This window comes from Palaemon carinicauda, chromosome 19, assembly GCF_036898095.1.
Source record: "Palaemon carinicauda isolate YSFRI2023 chromosome 19, ASM3689809v2, whole genome shotgun sequence".
Classification (NCBI taxonomy): domain Eukaryota; kingdom Metazoa; phylum Arthropoda; class Malacostraca; order Decapoda; family Palaemonidae; genus Palaemon; species Palaemon carinicauda.
The window spans coordinates 121,553,055-121,569,938 of NC_090743.1; the positions used below are offsets into that span (position 1 = coordinate 121,553,055).

Genomic DNA, 16,884 nt, shown 5'->3' on the forward strand with positions numbered 1-16,884 from the left:
GTTCACTGTACTCTCTACCCCTATTAAATAGCTAAAGGTTTGTATCATTAGGAAAAATACTATTTGTGTACAAATTTTTCATTTTTATATATTTAAACATTCTTGTAATGTTTTGTATATAAGCATTCTTTTATCATTACAGTGTGAATGTTGCGGTTTTCGTGTCAGTGTAGCATGGCGTTTCTCGAGAGCAGAGAAACCTTCTCTTACAGTCTCTTCTCCTTTGATGCTGGACAACCCATAGGTTGGTGGCCTCCCTAACTACTCTGAGTGCAGTGTCCCAGCTTCCACTTTAAGGGAGTCGCCTTGTGTGAATTGTCCTTATTTCGGATGTTGATGTCGCTTGCTCCCTGCGAGTTCATCGGAGGGAAGTCCGCTTGCGGCCTATCCAGAGCTTGACTTCGGTCTTGCTCCTCTTTGCTGATGACACCGCTTTCCTTGCTTTACATTGGTATTTAACAGAGGGAGAACATAGTTTGAAGCATCTTTCTTGGGGAACGCTTTATCTGGCCGCAGGTTAGATTGTTCTACCAAGTGTTTTGTCTTCATCTAGTTAATTTTGATTAGAGCTGTTTTACTTTAACTTTCTACAAGCTAATTAATTGTGAAGAGAAGGGTTTTATTTTTTTTCTACAGCTCTAACAGCGCCGCACGCCTTCGTTTTGCAATGGCAACCAGTGGAGGGAGTGCATAGTCTTTAGCGTATTCCTTCCCTCTCGGGGAACTCCTTATCCGGCCGGCGTAGGTTGTTCTTCCGCGTGGTTTTTTTTGTCAGCTATTATTTTGTTTAAAATAATTTTTATTTTACCTTTTATTCGGGGCTGATGTCACCCCACTCCTTCGTTCGGCAGTGGCAGCCGACGGAAGGAGTACATAGTTAGTTAGCAGGTTCCTGTACCTCTTGGGGGTCACCTTTCCTGTTCGCGGATTAGGTTGTCCTTTTGATATAGGTTTTTTCTTTTCATTCTGATTCGTTTTTTTTCCTGAGAGCTATCGACGCCGCACTTCTTCGTTTGGCTAATTCAGCCAACATAAGGGTTACGAAGTCAGCCGTTCCTGTTCCTGGGAAAGTTGCAGTCTCTGCCCTATCTTCACCTTCTCCGTCTGTGCCTGCTGAAGTTCCTGACCATCGCGCTGATGTAATCCTTTCCTCTATGCTGGATCGGTCGTCTCCGGAGCAGTTGTTGATTTGAATTCCTCAGAGTTGTTTGGGTAACCGCTTCGCGGTAACCCAGAGAACAAGCTTCGGCTTCGGCTTCGGCTTCGTTCTCAGGCAACACTCGATGTCAACCTTTTATTTGAGCTAGAGCTCGTTGAGGGGATGCAGCGAGTGCTGCCCCGTGGGTTTGCGTCCGGGTGTTGGACCTTTACCTTCCGAGGGGTAGTCCCTCCACCATCATCTGATTGGCGATCTTCCTTTTTGTGGGGGAATTGCCGATAGGGGCAGCAGATGTTAGTCACCTTTCCTGTTTGTGGGAGAGACTTCCTTCACCTGTTCTGTCTTGTGTTGTGGAGATTCCACCGGCTGGAATTGGATTCGTTCATTCCCCGCCCTTCCTCATCGAGAGTAGACCTCGTCGCTCAGCACTCGTCTTGCCCAGATCTCATCTCGTCTAGAAGTCGTCTCGCCCTCCAGACTGTCCCTCCAGCAAGACTCGTCTCGCCAGCCGACTCGTCTTACCCTGCCGACTCATCTGGCCCAGCAGACTCATCTCGCCCTGCAGACTCGTCTCTCCCAGCAAGGTCTTGCCCAGCAGACTCGTTGCGCCCGACAAGACTTGTCACACCCAGAACACTCCTGCTTCTCTAGTCATCGGAGAGTACCCTCATCTAGATGACATAGACTGTCCTTCCCCAGCCTCTTCGAGTTGCGCTACTTCAGTAGTTCTTCCCGCATGCAGTTGAAGGAGTTAGCACAAATCTCCTTCTTGGAACCTTACCCAGCACTCTCCATCAATGGCCGGGGTAAAGCACAATACAGTGAGCCCTCGCTACTTCGCGGTTCGACCATCGCGGATTCACCACTTCGCGGGTTTTTTTCATAACCCATATATATATATACATATCGCGGATTTTCCGGAAATTTCGAAAATACCGCGATATCTGAAGACCCCAAATACGATATTTCGTTACCTGTAATTCTATTAATACTGTAATTAGTAATATCTGCTCTTACTGATTGTTCATTGCATTACATATGACATATAATTCAGCACAGAAAGAAATAAAACACGAAAAGAGAATGTGATCATACGATAATTCAGTACTGTATACAGTACGTAGTAAAATTAAATCGAACATGAAACGCAAATCAGATGCAGTCATACCATATTAGAATGGTGTAAGGCTGCTGATGGCTACTAGTGTACTACAAATGTAATGGATGTGCTTCTTTTCCATGAATCTTTTGTATGTATATGTACATAGTACTGCATCCAATAATATTCTTTGTTGCAAAAATCACATTTCGAATAAGCGTACGAGAGAGAGAGAGAGAGAGAGAGAGAGAGAGAGAGAGAGAGAGAGAGAGAGAGAGAGAGAGAGAGAGAGAGACACATCCTACAACAAAAGCGTAAAATAGCGTACGTAAAGCTGTATTATTATTATTGTTATTATTATTATTATTGTTGTTGTTATTAAAATTATTATTGTTATTATTATTATCATTATTATTATTATTATTATTATTATTATTATTATTACAGTATCATTATTTATTATTATTATTATTATTATTATTATTATTACTGTACAGTATACGCAGGGTATCTTGTACTTTGAATTGGTAACCTACGTAGCATATAAGACAGGTTGTGATTGGTTCAAGCGCTGATAGATGACGAATCAGAACACAAGTTTTGTTATCTAGCCTGTGATTGGTGTTTTGCCCGCATCTCCAACCCGCAGCATCTAGGTTTTCGTGGTCACTTTGTCTCCCGCCGTATCGCTGTGTAGATGTTGTTAAGTTATTGTGGACTTTAATCTGTGCTGTGCGTGACTGTTTTAAGTTGAACTTTTTGTTGAACTTTCTGTTAAACCCTACTGTACAATGCCTTCCAAGCGTTCTGCTTCTACTAAGGCTGGTAGTGAGCCTAAACGCCACCGAAGGATGATGACGATTGCTGAGAAGGTGACGCTTCTCGATATGTTAAAAGACGGTAGAAGTTACGCGGCTGCAGACCTCGAAGACCTGACGAAATCGGCCAGTGAAGAAGACAGTGAAACACAGGAAGAGATCCAAGAAATTGTCGAAGAAACGGACTTAACATTAGAACGGATTGCCAAGCTCTGCAAGCTTGCGAAGGAGGTGAAAGAAATGTTGCAAGAGTGGGACGAGGATATGGTTCGTTCTATGCAATTCTGCAACAAGATCGATGAACACATGACTCCCTACAGGATGCTCTTCGAGCGAAAAAAGAAGCAGCGGCAGCAACTTCCGATCACAATGCCCTCGGAAGAAATTGAAGAAGTGTCCCAGGAAGAAGTTGAAGAGGTGTCCCAGGAAAAGACACCTCCGTCTGAAGAGACGTAAAATACTATCATTGGCTGCACAGTAGAAGACATCATCAGCTTCATCATCATCATTTCTACTGTGCAGCAAATTCATCGCCATCATCATTCAAGTTTTTCTTGAACTTCTTTCGTGGTGAGTACAGTAACAATCTTTATTTTTTACTTTAATATTCTAACATTTTAATATTTGTGCCTGTTTTAGTTTAGTACTGTATGCATTAAGTTAAAGGGAAGGTTTTAAAAGTCTGAAGAGTATACATGTTGTAACCTATCATATTTTTTTTGTGTAAAATTTACATTTACGTACGTAAAACAACTCTCTCTCTCTCTCTCTCTCTCTCTCTCTCTCTCTCTCTCTCTCTCTCTCTCTCTCTCTCTCTCTCTCTCTCTCGTAAATTGTTTTCCTGCTTTGCTACGTACAGTATGTACTGTACGATTTTATATAGATACGGTAAATAATATTTGTAATAACATATTTTCTAAAAGCTTTTACTGTAAATATCATTATTTATCACTTTCATCATGCGCGTTAAATGCCTTCTTTGTTTACTGAGCGTGGTTGTTTACTGAGCGTACTTTATGACGCCGTCGTTTCAGGCGGCGTCATAAAGAAAAACATTTCATTTGGAAGTCTTAAGAAAAATTAGGTAAAACATTGGTAATAACAAAATCAACATACTGTATAATCAATATAATCGATGCAAAAACTAACCTATACACAGATGTGTACAGTACACTAATTGCGTTTATTTCTTCATTATGATCAGAGAAACGTAAACATAACATTGGTTGCCATTTTTTATCGTGCTTTTTGGCGTGTTTAGGAAACGCATGATATAAAATCGCCTTTAATATTTGTGCCTGTTTTAGTTTAGGGTACTGTAGTACATGCATTAAGTGTTCTGTACATTAAAGGGTAGTTTGTTAACAGTACTATGTACAAGGGAAAGTTTTAAAAGTCTGAATATACATGTTAAATAAATAGGTAAATATGGTGTCAATACTTCGCGGATTTTCACCTATCGCGGTCGGGTCTGGAACCTATCTACCGCGATAAACGAGGGTTCACTGTACCTTAATACCTTAATACCCCATTTGCCTCTTGGAACTAGTTGTTTTCACACAAGCAGGGTTTTTCAGTTCCTGATGTTTTCATCTTTTTCTCCGAGCTTCGAGGAACCCGCGTACGCGTTGGCAGGCTTCTTCATCAACTCATCCCTCACAAACATATTTTCTTCGCTCCACAACTTCCACTAATACTTCTTTTCTACTACGGAGTGGCTTACATGGCATGTGCTTAAGGATGAGGTTGCCGCTTCCGCCTGCTACCTCTTCCCTTGTGTCTCTTTATGGTAAATGATTACCTTACAAGCCGAAGTCTTCATAGATAAGACCTGTGCTAGTTGCGCAGGCGGCCGCAGCGGTTGCCGTAACGGAAGACTTCCAACCACTTGCCTCCGCCACCTTCCGGTGGGTCGAAGCGAATCTTGTGAGCTAATCCTTTATTGTTATTGGCTTCTCTTCTCTCCACAAGTTCGAGAGGTTGTTGGATCTCGGACGCTATTCTTGGGGGCCAATTCCTTGGATCTGCTTCTTGGCCCTTCATACCTGCTTTGGTAGACATGACCCTGTGGGGTTATTCCCCTTTTCATTCCCTTGGTTCTAAGGGATTAAATTCAGCGCTGTCTTACATAGCAACTTAGTTTTGAGGATTCTCCCGGCCAGCAAAGTTATGCAACGGGGGTTCCGGTTGGCCCTTGGATGAGTGACATCCTGAGAACACCAGAGGTTTTCAGCATCTCTTCGTGCTCTCTGTCGGCTTATGCTTCTTTGGATCTTTGTACGAGCTTCTTCAGCCTCCATCCGCGGGATCCTTTCCCGGAGATGCATATATGACCAACCCTTAGCTTGACTTGATCATGCTCGTCAACTCTCGGACAATGACGCTCTTTCGCTGCTGGAGTTCTCCTGTAGGCTAATTCTGTTTTATATGGATAACTCCCCTTCTCATACTCGAGTAAGATTTTTCCAGTAGTCGTTAAAGCCCTCCTATGAGCTCGGAGTACCCATCTCTTTCCATCAAAGTCAGAGAATTTGCAGCCCAGCTACAAAAGCATATATATCCGTCTCTTCCATACACCTGTTGAGGTGTGAGACCAGTCATCTCTTTAATCTTCGCGATCCAAACATCCAGTCGGACAGGACAAAGTTTTTCATCAAGATATCTCTGAGCTTCTACAGTCAGTTCTTCCTATAGAAGTCTCCAGTTTTGTCCTATCCTCTTGGTATAAGTTTGATGTTCAAACTCTGTCCGGCGAGGAAAAGGCTTATACAGTAGTCAAACAAGCATTTAGTTTTCCTGGACATCCGTCATCAAGGAAGCTTTCTTCGTTCATACATGCTTTTTATGTCAAGGTACGGTGCTTTGGTTTCGATAGCACCTCAGATTTTCACAGGAGTTTTACCCTAGTGTCAACCTGGTCCTTCAGGATCTGCCTCGTTATCTGAAAACTTCGGGACGACTTGCTGATCCTAACAGTCTCAGGAGCTTACCGAGACAACTCCTCGAGTTTACCACAATCTGAGGATTAAAGTAATTCTCGAAAGATATCCCAATTCTCTTATCAGAGACGGGTATCCTTAGTCATGGTCATCGTCATCAGCCTGCAGAAGTTTTCCGCAGAATGACAGGGTCCAAGGTGGAGGGTGGCGATAGCTCTTCCTTCTTCGAGACATACTTTCTACCAGAAGTGGTTACATCTCATATGTCACCGTATCACTGGTTCGTCAAGCTCACTTCGGTCTCTGTCGAGTCAAACCTCTTCAGGGGCAGCCAGATCCCAAGTGTTTTAGCACAAGGGGTCTTCCTTTCTCTGTTTCTCTACAAGACCTGGGCAGGAGACGGGCCTGGGAAGAAGATTGACAGATGAGAATCTCATCCGAGGAGTCAACCTCCTCATTTCCCTTCCCCGGATTTGATGCTCCCTTCAGATGCATCAAAGAAAGGTGGGGGCCCACATGCTATCCCACTCAGAGCCTGAATGGTACTGTCATTTAAAATTGCCTTGAGATGCAATCTTCTTACTTTCGGGAAGAATTGCCTAAAGCGGCAGCAGATGTTAGTCACTCTTCCCAACTACAGGAAAGACTTCCTTCACCTGTTTGGTCATCCCTTTGGGGGATTTCTCCAATGGGAATTGGATTCATCTGTTCCGTCTCCGAGGGAGGTTCTTCTCCAGCCTCTGTTCAGCCATCTTTTAGCTTGTGGGAAGAATCGGCGACAACGGTAGCTGATGTTGGTCTCTTTTCCTGTCCGCGGGAAAGATTTACTTCATCCGTTGGTCTCCCCTTTGGGAGATTCCTCCAAGGGGAATTGGTCTCGTCCATTCCCCACCATTGCTCTTTGGAGCAGGCCTTGTCGTCAGCAGTTTCGTCTCGCTAGAAGACTTGACTAGCCCATCAGACTTGCCTCGCCATCAAGACTTGTCACACCGAGTTGACGCTTCTGCAACTCCCAACAGAGATCCCAAGAGAACTCCCTCCACAACTACTCTGACAGCCACATGTGAACATATGTCACCATGGCGTAACTTCGCTGCGACTTCATGCCTAGAGACTATTCAGCTCCTTCTCTCTCAGAGAGTCCCCTTTCCGTGACAAGTTGTGAAGAGGATGCCCGGATACCCTCTTAAATTTTCGGCTTCGGTCTGCCAGCCCAAGTGGACCAAGTGGACTGTCATTTGTGGTTAGGATTATGGAAGAGTTCTCTCCCCCCTTGATACCACTATTCCAGTAATTACGGAGTTCCTTGTTTACCTTCTGGAGGAAAGATACTCTCGGTCTAGGCAATGAAAGGCTACCGATCATCTTTAAGCCTCACGTTCAGACCGAAAGGAATTAACATTTCCTCTTTGTCGGCACCATCTCTCTTCAAATGGAGTTTCGAGCCTACCTGCCCTCAGTGGGAAGGGAAACCTTCTCCGGGGGGCATGGTTTGCTTTTTTTGGTCCCTGAGGTGCCCCCGAAGACCCAGGATTCCAATTAGCAGATCTTCACCTGACCTCGAAGAAACTACAGGTCGAGCCCTTGAGTGTCAGCACTCTTTGTCAGTCCGGGGGAGGTCAAGAAAAGGATCACTAAGAACATATTCTCGGCTTGGATTCGCAAGGCCATGGACCAATCATTGTATCCGGATCCTTCTCCTCATAGAGGAGACCTAGAGCTCATAACGTTAGGAGCAGGAGTACGCCTCTAGTGTTTATAAAAACTAATTTGTGACGCAGGCCGTGTCAGCAGGCGTGTGAAAGCGTCAAATGACTTTCACTGCCCACTTCCTGTAAGGAACATAGAGACGTTCTCTGTTGTCCCTGTGGTGGCTACACAATAAATGACTTGAAACACCTCGAGCTCCTTGATGGACAACTAGCAAATGGGGAGGACAGAGTTTATCCATGGTAGTAGGTTGGCCAGGGCACCAGCCGTCCGTTGAGATACTACCGCTAGAGAGTTAGGGGGTCCTTTGACTGGCCAGACAGTACCATATTGGATCCTTCTCTCTGGTCACGGTTCTTTCCCTTTGCCTACACAGACACCAAATAGTCTGGCCTATTCTTTACAGATTCTCCTCTGTCCTCATACACCTGACAACACTGAGATTACTAAACAATTTTTCTTCATCCGAGGGGTTAACTACGGCAATGTAATTGTTCAGTGGCTACTTTCCTCTTGGTAAGGGTAGAAGAGACTCTTTAGCTATGGTAAGCAGCTCTTCTAGGAGAAGGACACTCCAAAATCAAACCATTGTTCTCTAGTCTTGGGTAGTGCTATAGCCTCTGTACCATGGCCTTCCACTGTCTTGGGTTAGAGTTCTCTTGCTTGAGGGTACACTCAGGCACACTGTTCTATCTAGTTTCTCTTTCTCTTGTTTTGTTAAAGTTTTTATTGTTTATATAGGAAATATTTATTTTAATGCTGTTGCTATTCTTAAAATATTTTATTTTTCCTCGTTTCCTTTCCTCACTGAGCTATTTTCCCTGTTGGGGCCCCTGGGCTTATAGCATCCTGCTTTTCCAATTAGGGTTGTAGCTTAGCATTTAATAATAATAATAATAATAATAAGTCTGGGATGAAAGACAAAGAATGACTGGCTCTTTCTTTCTTTCATCTTCCTCCTGGGGAATAACAGCACCTACGGTACTCTGCAAAGCTAACCTCCACTGTCTGCAGATGGAACCATTTCCCTTGTGTAACCTGGTTTAGAGAGATATACTTATTAAGTCCCCATACCCCCTGGTGAGGTGGGATTGGGTAACGTCTATGGTTGATTCTAAGATTCCTAAATTACTGAGAATTCTTACCTAGACTAGTCAGACTGCTAGTATCACACATTCCCACTGATCGTTCAGGCCGCTAACCGTGGTTTACGCAAATTGTTTAGCAAGGTGTTAGGGTTTCTTCCTGTTACGTACAGAGCATTAACGAGAAAACCCCCGGTCCAAGACAAGCCAGTTGATTTAGATTTCCAGCTTCCTAAGGAGTGAATCCATCCATATAAAAAGCGAGTGTTTGTATATAGTGTCAGAATAATTATAAATTTGGAAATGATTTGTATTTTTTCGAACGGTACAAACGTGTAGCTGTTTATGGAAATTGAACTGCCATCACCTGTCCCCCAAGAAATCCTGCCTGCAATAAAAAGTTATGAGACATACAGGTGTGTGTGAGTCGGGTGGTTACCCCGTTAACTAGCGGTAGGGTAGTTTACACCTCGGTAAAAGTCTTATGGTTACCTTTCAGCTTTGCCGAAAGTATAATCCTTATAAATAGCAATAGGTTTTTATTGTTAGGAAAAATACAATTTTCTTCCAAATTTGTAATTTTTCTCCTCTGTCCTTGATGTGATACAATCATGCAGGCAGATGTCCCTACCTTCGCTCTAGCGCACACTGAGGACATACATCTATTTTATTGGGCTCAGGCCATGTCGTGCTGATATAAGGGTTCCTATAGGTAGCCATCTAAGGGGATATTTGCTACAGTGATACTCCCAGAGAATTAAACAAAAGGTCTCAAGGATTCCAACTCCTGGCGCGAGTATCCAATAAAGGATATCGCATAATATCAGGGACGTATTGTAGATACGAATCATGGCAATTTTCACCCCGAATGGATTCAACGCTTCGGTTGTAAGGGGGAAGAGTGGCAAAAGAAAGGGGGCCGATCTAGGTACCCGGTGGATCTCCTTCCCTATACTACCGTGACGCCATTCCTATTCTTGTAGCCTTGCTAAGAGTGTATGTGTTCTCCCTTAGTCCGGTGTTTTTCTCAAGGTTTGCATTTATCTCATCATGTAACTATATACACCTTTGTCAAATGGAAAGTTGAGTATTGATTCTTTCCTTGGTGTAATTTTGGTCTCATCTTTCATGGTTAAATTCATTAATTTAAGTGCGTTTTGGTGAGCATTGATGTTACCGGAGGCAGTCATTTTAAGACTGCTGTCGCCCTTTATATTCTTGTAGTATATTATTTAGATAGTAGGGCGACCCTTTCCCGGCTTTACGGTAATATGTTAGCTATTTAGGCAATTTATATTAGATGTGATATGGCATGAATGAAACTCAACTCTTACTTTCACGTGACTTTACCGAACGTATTCGGGCTGGAACCACGGTGGTACTCGATCACCTTTGGCGGGGTTCCTGCTGGAGCAGATTATCCTTGCTCATTTATACGTTAATAAAGTCATTTCCCCTGTTTAGCCTCAATCTTTATCATTTCCTCTCAATTCTGATGCGATGTTCTATTCTCTCGAATCTATGGAATTCCAGATAAGTTACGATAATTATTCTCTCTCTGAGAGAAGAGGCTAAACCCTTCTTCCCTCCCTGAGTGGTGCCGCCGACATAGGCGGCCGTCACTTGTCTCTCCTCATTGCCGTCGAGTAGAATGATGTTCTTCCTGCCTCCGACTTTGAATCAGATAGTGACATACTCAGGGTGCCCTTGTCTGTCGTCAGCACAGGAAGCCATGCTTCCCCAGCTCATTGAGGAAGGTAACATAACATGCCGCCACCTCTTACAACAATGAACTATAAGACCCTCAAACCCCCCCCCCTCTGTCCTTTTGTGACAGCGTGTCGTCACAAGACTCTTCCACCGTAATCTGACAGCTAGGATGATTGCGTTACCGGCAGGTGTCCTACCGGCGGCAGTTAGTTCCTTCGTCTCACTACCACCTTCCCCCTGACTTCCCTTCCTTCATAGGAAGTTGATAAGAATGAGGGAGGACTGAGACGGCTTCTGATGGCTTCGGGCAGGAAACCTAACACTTTGGAAAGTCCTCAACTCTCTCTTGAGTTGCCATCCACATTCCTAGCTGCCGACTTCATTGCCGGCGACAGGCTAGTTTGTAGATAGGTGGGAGCCAGAATCTGATAGATTCTTTTCCCTTCCATTGGAACTTTCATTCTGGTAAGGAACAGTAGGCGGACTTATATTCCTCCTACACTTCCTGCTGTTATGTCCATTCATAAAACTTTAGTAGGAAATTCTCCTTCCTTAATCTTTCTCTCTTTCTTTCCCCAGAACCGGCAGTGACTGCCGGGAGACTACTGTATATATAACTATACAGTAGTACAGTACCTATGTTTTCTAACATATTCTGTGTTTCCTATTGCAGTCGACTGTAGAGACCATGATATTATGTTGAGGCTGAGTACTCCCTCAACACCCAGATGGTTTTCCTTGATCATCAGGGACTTACAATAGCCGAACGTTATTAATAAAGTACTACAGGTGGATAATGTTAGTATAAACTACTTACTAACTCTAACTCTAATTTCTAGAGTTTCTTTACCTTGTATCCTCCCTATCAGGGAAACTGAATATTAATACTGACGGAGGTCTCGGCAATAGCCGGGGAGAGGAAATTCAGATATGTGTCTTTTCTATTTTCTTTCAAGATCACTATCCTAAGCTACCATTTACAATAGTGATTACTATTGTTACTATATATTGCATGCTTTATATAGTACATGATACTCATGGAAAATTTCTCCTTCTTTACAGGATGATCCTGGGGAAAAATGTGGAGCGGTGTTCGGCAACCATAAGGGGAGGGACTTCTGTGGCCACATGATGTGTAGGTCTCATGCCCCTGCTGCATCATCACAGGAGTCCTGAAATATCGGGATCCGAAAGGCTGCAACATCAGCTCAACCCTGCTAACTAACGGCTCCGGCGAAGCCCCCTTAGTTACCCTAGAGATTAGGGACACGGCGAGGAATACCCTTCGCAAGTGGGAAAAGGGGTTCCAGAAGAACTCCCTGGGACATTACCCAACGACTCCCTGAAGTGTACGTTGTTCCCAAGGCTCTCCCTAATGCGGTGGATGACCAGGAACAACTCCGGTCTCCCTTCATCCAGTTGAAGGCTGACTTTGACACCAATAGGACCATAGAGGACATGGACATCCAACAGAGAGGATGTCAGAAGTGTCCTCTAACATGATATACTGTACTGCACAATATCCCTGAAAAGAATGGTGATCTTCCCCTCGCGGAGGAAGAGGAATCCCTCTCAACGGCAGCAGAAGACCCTCAGTTAAACGTAGCTGCATACCAGCCACTACCATCAACGTTCTCTGCACCATGCAGGAATCGTTCAGGCAGCAGCAAAGAAACATGCAGGAGAAGATTGACTGTGTTGGAACCGCCAGAGGCACGTCTAAGAAGCCTCTTAAGGTGTCCGATCTTCCTCATTGCTCCGAATCCAATCCCTGGAGGTACGCGGAGCACATGCCCATGACGGATGGGAAACTATTCGTTTCCGAGAAGCTGGGAGCCAGGCCGGTTGAAGACCTCAGGTTCTGGTCTAACTTCCCTGCCTATCCCGAGTGCTATGTGAAACTACGGAACGAAAGTGCGACCCGAGAAGAAACGGTCCCTTAGGAAGTATCGTGCTGAACACGATAAGGCGTAGGCCATCCGTCTTCCTGAAGGGAACCGAATATTCAAATTCTAATGTGTAAGCATTGAGCAAGAAACATGCTACCTTTTTTGCTCCTTCCTCGATCTCATTTCCCATTACAGAGAAAGCGTTCAACTCTGTCGTCAAAACTACCGACGAGGGAAAACTCTGCCCGACTTTGGAAGAATGCAAGCCATTCTCCCTCGCACTGCCTACCAATGAAGGATAATGGAAGCCCGCCTAACCTTCTCCGTCTCCAAACTAGACCCGTAGATCGCAGGACAGCAGTTCAACAAGAATCTTCCTAAGTTGCCAGACCATCTTCTGAAGAAGGAACAGGAATTGAAGGAAAACCATACAGCCTCCCTCTCTCATCAGAACTGTTTGGAACTGAGTGCGAGCTAACATAATGCCTCGGAAATCGTCCTTTTCCTAGCCAAGTCTTTCATGGGTACCCTTGTGATAGATTTTTACGCTCTCTTCAGGGCGAGGAGAGCTTGCAGAGAGTTTGTCCTGACGGCAGCGACCATCCGGCACGAACCAATGAAGTTGATTACCTTGAATATCTGGGGTAAAGACCTCTTTCCACAGGACTGGTCTAAGAGGTCATTCCGAAGGTAGCGTCGGAGAACAGGAATCTTCTCCAAAAAATGGGGTATGTCCTCGAAGAGGAAGTCTTCTATGGAAGGAAGCCCCAACCCAGGAACAAGAGGGCAAGGAGACTGTGGAGACCTGCGCAAGTCCCAGCCCTGACATGACCACAATGCCTCAGGCCACTTTCAGATGGTCCTCCAGCAGCTGGTAACTCAGTCGCGGTGTGTAACCCTACCTCTGAGAGGCAGTCCACTTCCTTTCCATTCAGCCAGAAAGGAAGAAGTTCTAGGAGAAGTTCTCCAAGAGGTAACTTCTCTCAAGGCCGAGGAGGACGTGGTCGTGGAGGAAAATCTGCAGAACCCCCAAGCAATGAGGGGTTTCAGGAGGGGGCAGACTCCATCGTTTTCGGGATTGCTGGACCTTCGATCCCTGTGCTCATAGCCTAATTACAAATGGACTCAGGTGGAAATGGAGCAAACTTCCACCTGTTCTCCAGAATTCTTCCAACACTCCACCCCCTTGTTAGAAAAATACAGTATATCTCAGAACTCTTGACCAAGAAGGACATAGGAAAAACAAAGTCCATTAAGCTCCAGGAAAGGCTGTTTTGTGTTCTGAAGAAAGACTCAGATACACTCAGAGTCATTCTAGACTTGTCTCCACTCAACAAGTTCATCAAGAACAACAAGTTCCGGATGCTTACTTTGCAACACATAAGGACCCTTCTGCCAAAATAGGGCGTTCGCATTCTCAATAGACCTGGCAGATGCTTACTGGCATCACCTGATGAGTCACCTCTTCTCTCTTACGTAGGATTCAGACTACAGTAAAAGTAGTTTGTTCCCAGAGCAATGCCCTTTGGACTGAACACAGCCTAAGGATATTCACTATGCTAGCAGACACAGTCGTTCAACAGCTACGCACCGAAGGTGTTCAAGTGGTAGCTTACTTAGACGATTGGTTGGTATGGGCAGCATCCAAGACTACTTGTCTGCAGGCAGCTCAGAAAGTGATCGAGTTTCGGGAACACTTAGGCTTCAGAATCAACCACAAGAAGGCTCGTCTTACTCCAGCTCAACAGTTCCAGTGGTTGGGAATCCAATGGAACTTAAAGTCACACCACCTCTCCATTCCATCCAAGAAGAGGAGAGAGATAGCGGGATCTGTCAGGAGACGAATCCGTTACAAAAGGATTTCAAAACACCAACAGGATAGATTCTTGGGCTCTCTACAGTTCGCAGAAGTGACAGACCCAGTGCTAAAGGCACGGTTAAAAGATGCATCAGGAGTCTCGAGGAAGTATGCATTGAACGCTCGAAGAGATCAACTAAGGTTGACTCCAGCCTTGTTGCGCAGACAATTAGAGCCATGGTCCACAGCCAAGAGTCTAGCGCGGATAGTTCCCCTGCAACCACCACAACCTTTGGTAGTGATCCATACGGATGCCTCCTTGGAATGATGGAGAGGTCACTCACGACAGGAAGGTGCAAGGGATTGGGTCACGCCAGTTCAAAAGTTTTCATATCAACATTTTGGAAGCGATGGCAGTGTCCCTGACATTGAAGAGACTATCTCCTCACAGATCAACCTATACCAGGTTGGTCCTGGACAACGAGGTGATAGTAAAGTGTCTAAATCGACAAGGCTCGAGATTACCTCACACCAACCATGTGATGTTAGCCATCCTCTACCTGGAAAGGAAGAAGAGATGGCACCTATCAGCAGTTCATCTATAAGGGTTCCGCAGTGTGACAGCGGACGCTCTATCCAGGCAAAAGTCCAGAGACAGAATGGTCCTTGGATGCAGACTCATTCTCCTTCACCTTAGGAAAAGTCCCAGAACCGCTGACCGACCTCTTCACAACGAGCGACAACAAGAAACTAACTCGTTACATAGCCCCTTACCTGGACCCTCAAGCAGAAGCGATGGATACCATGTCTCTAGACTGGAACAGATAGAATTATATTTACCTGTTTCCACCAACCAATCTCCTGCTAAAAGTCCTCGACAAGCTAAGATCCTTCAGAGGGAAGGCAGCGGTGGTAGCCCCCAAGTGGCCCAAGAGCAATTGGTTTCCTCAAGTCCTTCCTCGAGGACCAACATCCTACATCTCATGATTTTAGCAAAGGTTCAGAATCTCAAGAGATAAAGTTGACTTCATTGAAGAGTACACATCATGGAAGAAATAGGTGACCTTTGTGAAAGAAAGGAAACCGACAGAAATATCGATAGATTTCTGTCTTGCATTCTTCATACACCTCCAAGAACAATGCCTGGTCTTTACCACAGTTACTTCTTCTAAGTAGGCCATGGCTAGTCCACTTCTGCATGCTTTAGAGGTGGCCCCTCAGGTGAAAATCTTTAATAAAACTCCAAAAGCATGTGCTAGACTGAAACCTGTAGCCCCACCAAAGCCCATCATGCGGTCTTTGGATAAAGTCTTGCACTATGCTTCAAACCTGGACAATGAGAACTGTACTCTAAAGGAAGTTATCTTTCTGTTCACAATAGCCTCAGGGGCTAGAGTTAGCAAAATAGTGGCCTTTCCTAGAAACAAAGGCCATATTCAGTTCCTGGACTCTGGAGAACTGAATTTATTTCCCGGTCCTGTCTTTCTCGCTAAGAACGAGCTACCCACCGAGAAGTGGGGTCCTTGGAGAATCTGCCCATTGAAGGAAGATACCTCTGCCCAGTAGAGTGTCTTAAGGTCTATATTCGAAGAACTTTAAACTTTAAGGGAGAACAGCGCTTTGTGTGGCGAAACCTCAGGATCGAACCTATCTTTAATACAACTGAGAGCAAAGCTCACCTACTTTATTCGCAGGACGGATCCTGACAGTACACCCACGGGTCACAATCTGAGGAAATTTGCTCCTCGTTGAACTTCTTTCAGCATATGAAGTCTGAGACGCTCCGCTCGTGCACTGGGTGGAAGTCATCCAGGGTTTTCTACAAACATTACGCGAAGCAAGTACAAGAGATAAAACACTTTGTGGTGGCGGCCGGTGGTGTAATTAAACCTGCCGTCTAGTGCTGCGATGAACAGTGGACTGTTTTTGGGACTTTACAGTACTTCAGGTGCATGGGTATACGTACCCACTTGTGCAGATCACAACTATGGTCGACGCACACTGTTCTGAGTAGGGGCATATCTGATCTGATCAATACACCAGTGCTGAGTGAACGTTTGCGTTACGGTGTCTTATGCATTTCCGAACATCTGACGACGTCAGATAGATTTGGTTTTCACATCTTCCATTGAGTGGCATTATTTTGATAATGTATTTTGTATATTTTTTCTACACGAGAAAATATGTGTTCAATGTGTTGTATGCTGGGTCAGATACATACTTTGTTGTAACTACATTTGGATAATCTAGTTGCATAACAAAATACTTAACCGTATTTGCGTCTAGTCGCTGCTTTCTCAGTTGTAAGCTAATAAAGTATGCTAGAGGTCTATCAAACCCCTTTATGGTGTTTAGGTATTGAAGTCACAATATTATTTTCTAAAGGAATAATCACGACCTTAAGTACTCAAGGTAAGTGAACCGGGTACGTTTCAAACTCTACCCTTTTATTCCAAGGAGAAATTCATACCTTGAATCCTTATTGTCAACATCGACATTTCCCTGCTGGGGGCTAGGATGCACTAAACCAGCTCCAGGTTTGGTGGGAATGACAGATCTCTGGAAATTCCACATATAGGTCTAGCAGACCAGGTATAGATTCCTTACCTGGTCAAGGTAGAAGGCACATACACAAACCCACAGTTAATAGTAATTTCAAGACATTTCTCTAGCATAC

The 16,884-nt window shown here is 44.6% G+C and overlaps 1 protein-coding gene across 1 annotated transcript in view; it reads left to right on the top strand.

The window, feature by feature from the left end:
• Positions 1-16,884, top strand: part of LOC137658801 (uncharacterized) — a 286,791-nt gene that overhangs the window by 165,985 nt on the left and 103,922 nt on the right. The gene's annotated exons all lie outside the window — the stretch shown is intronic.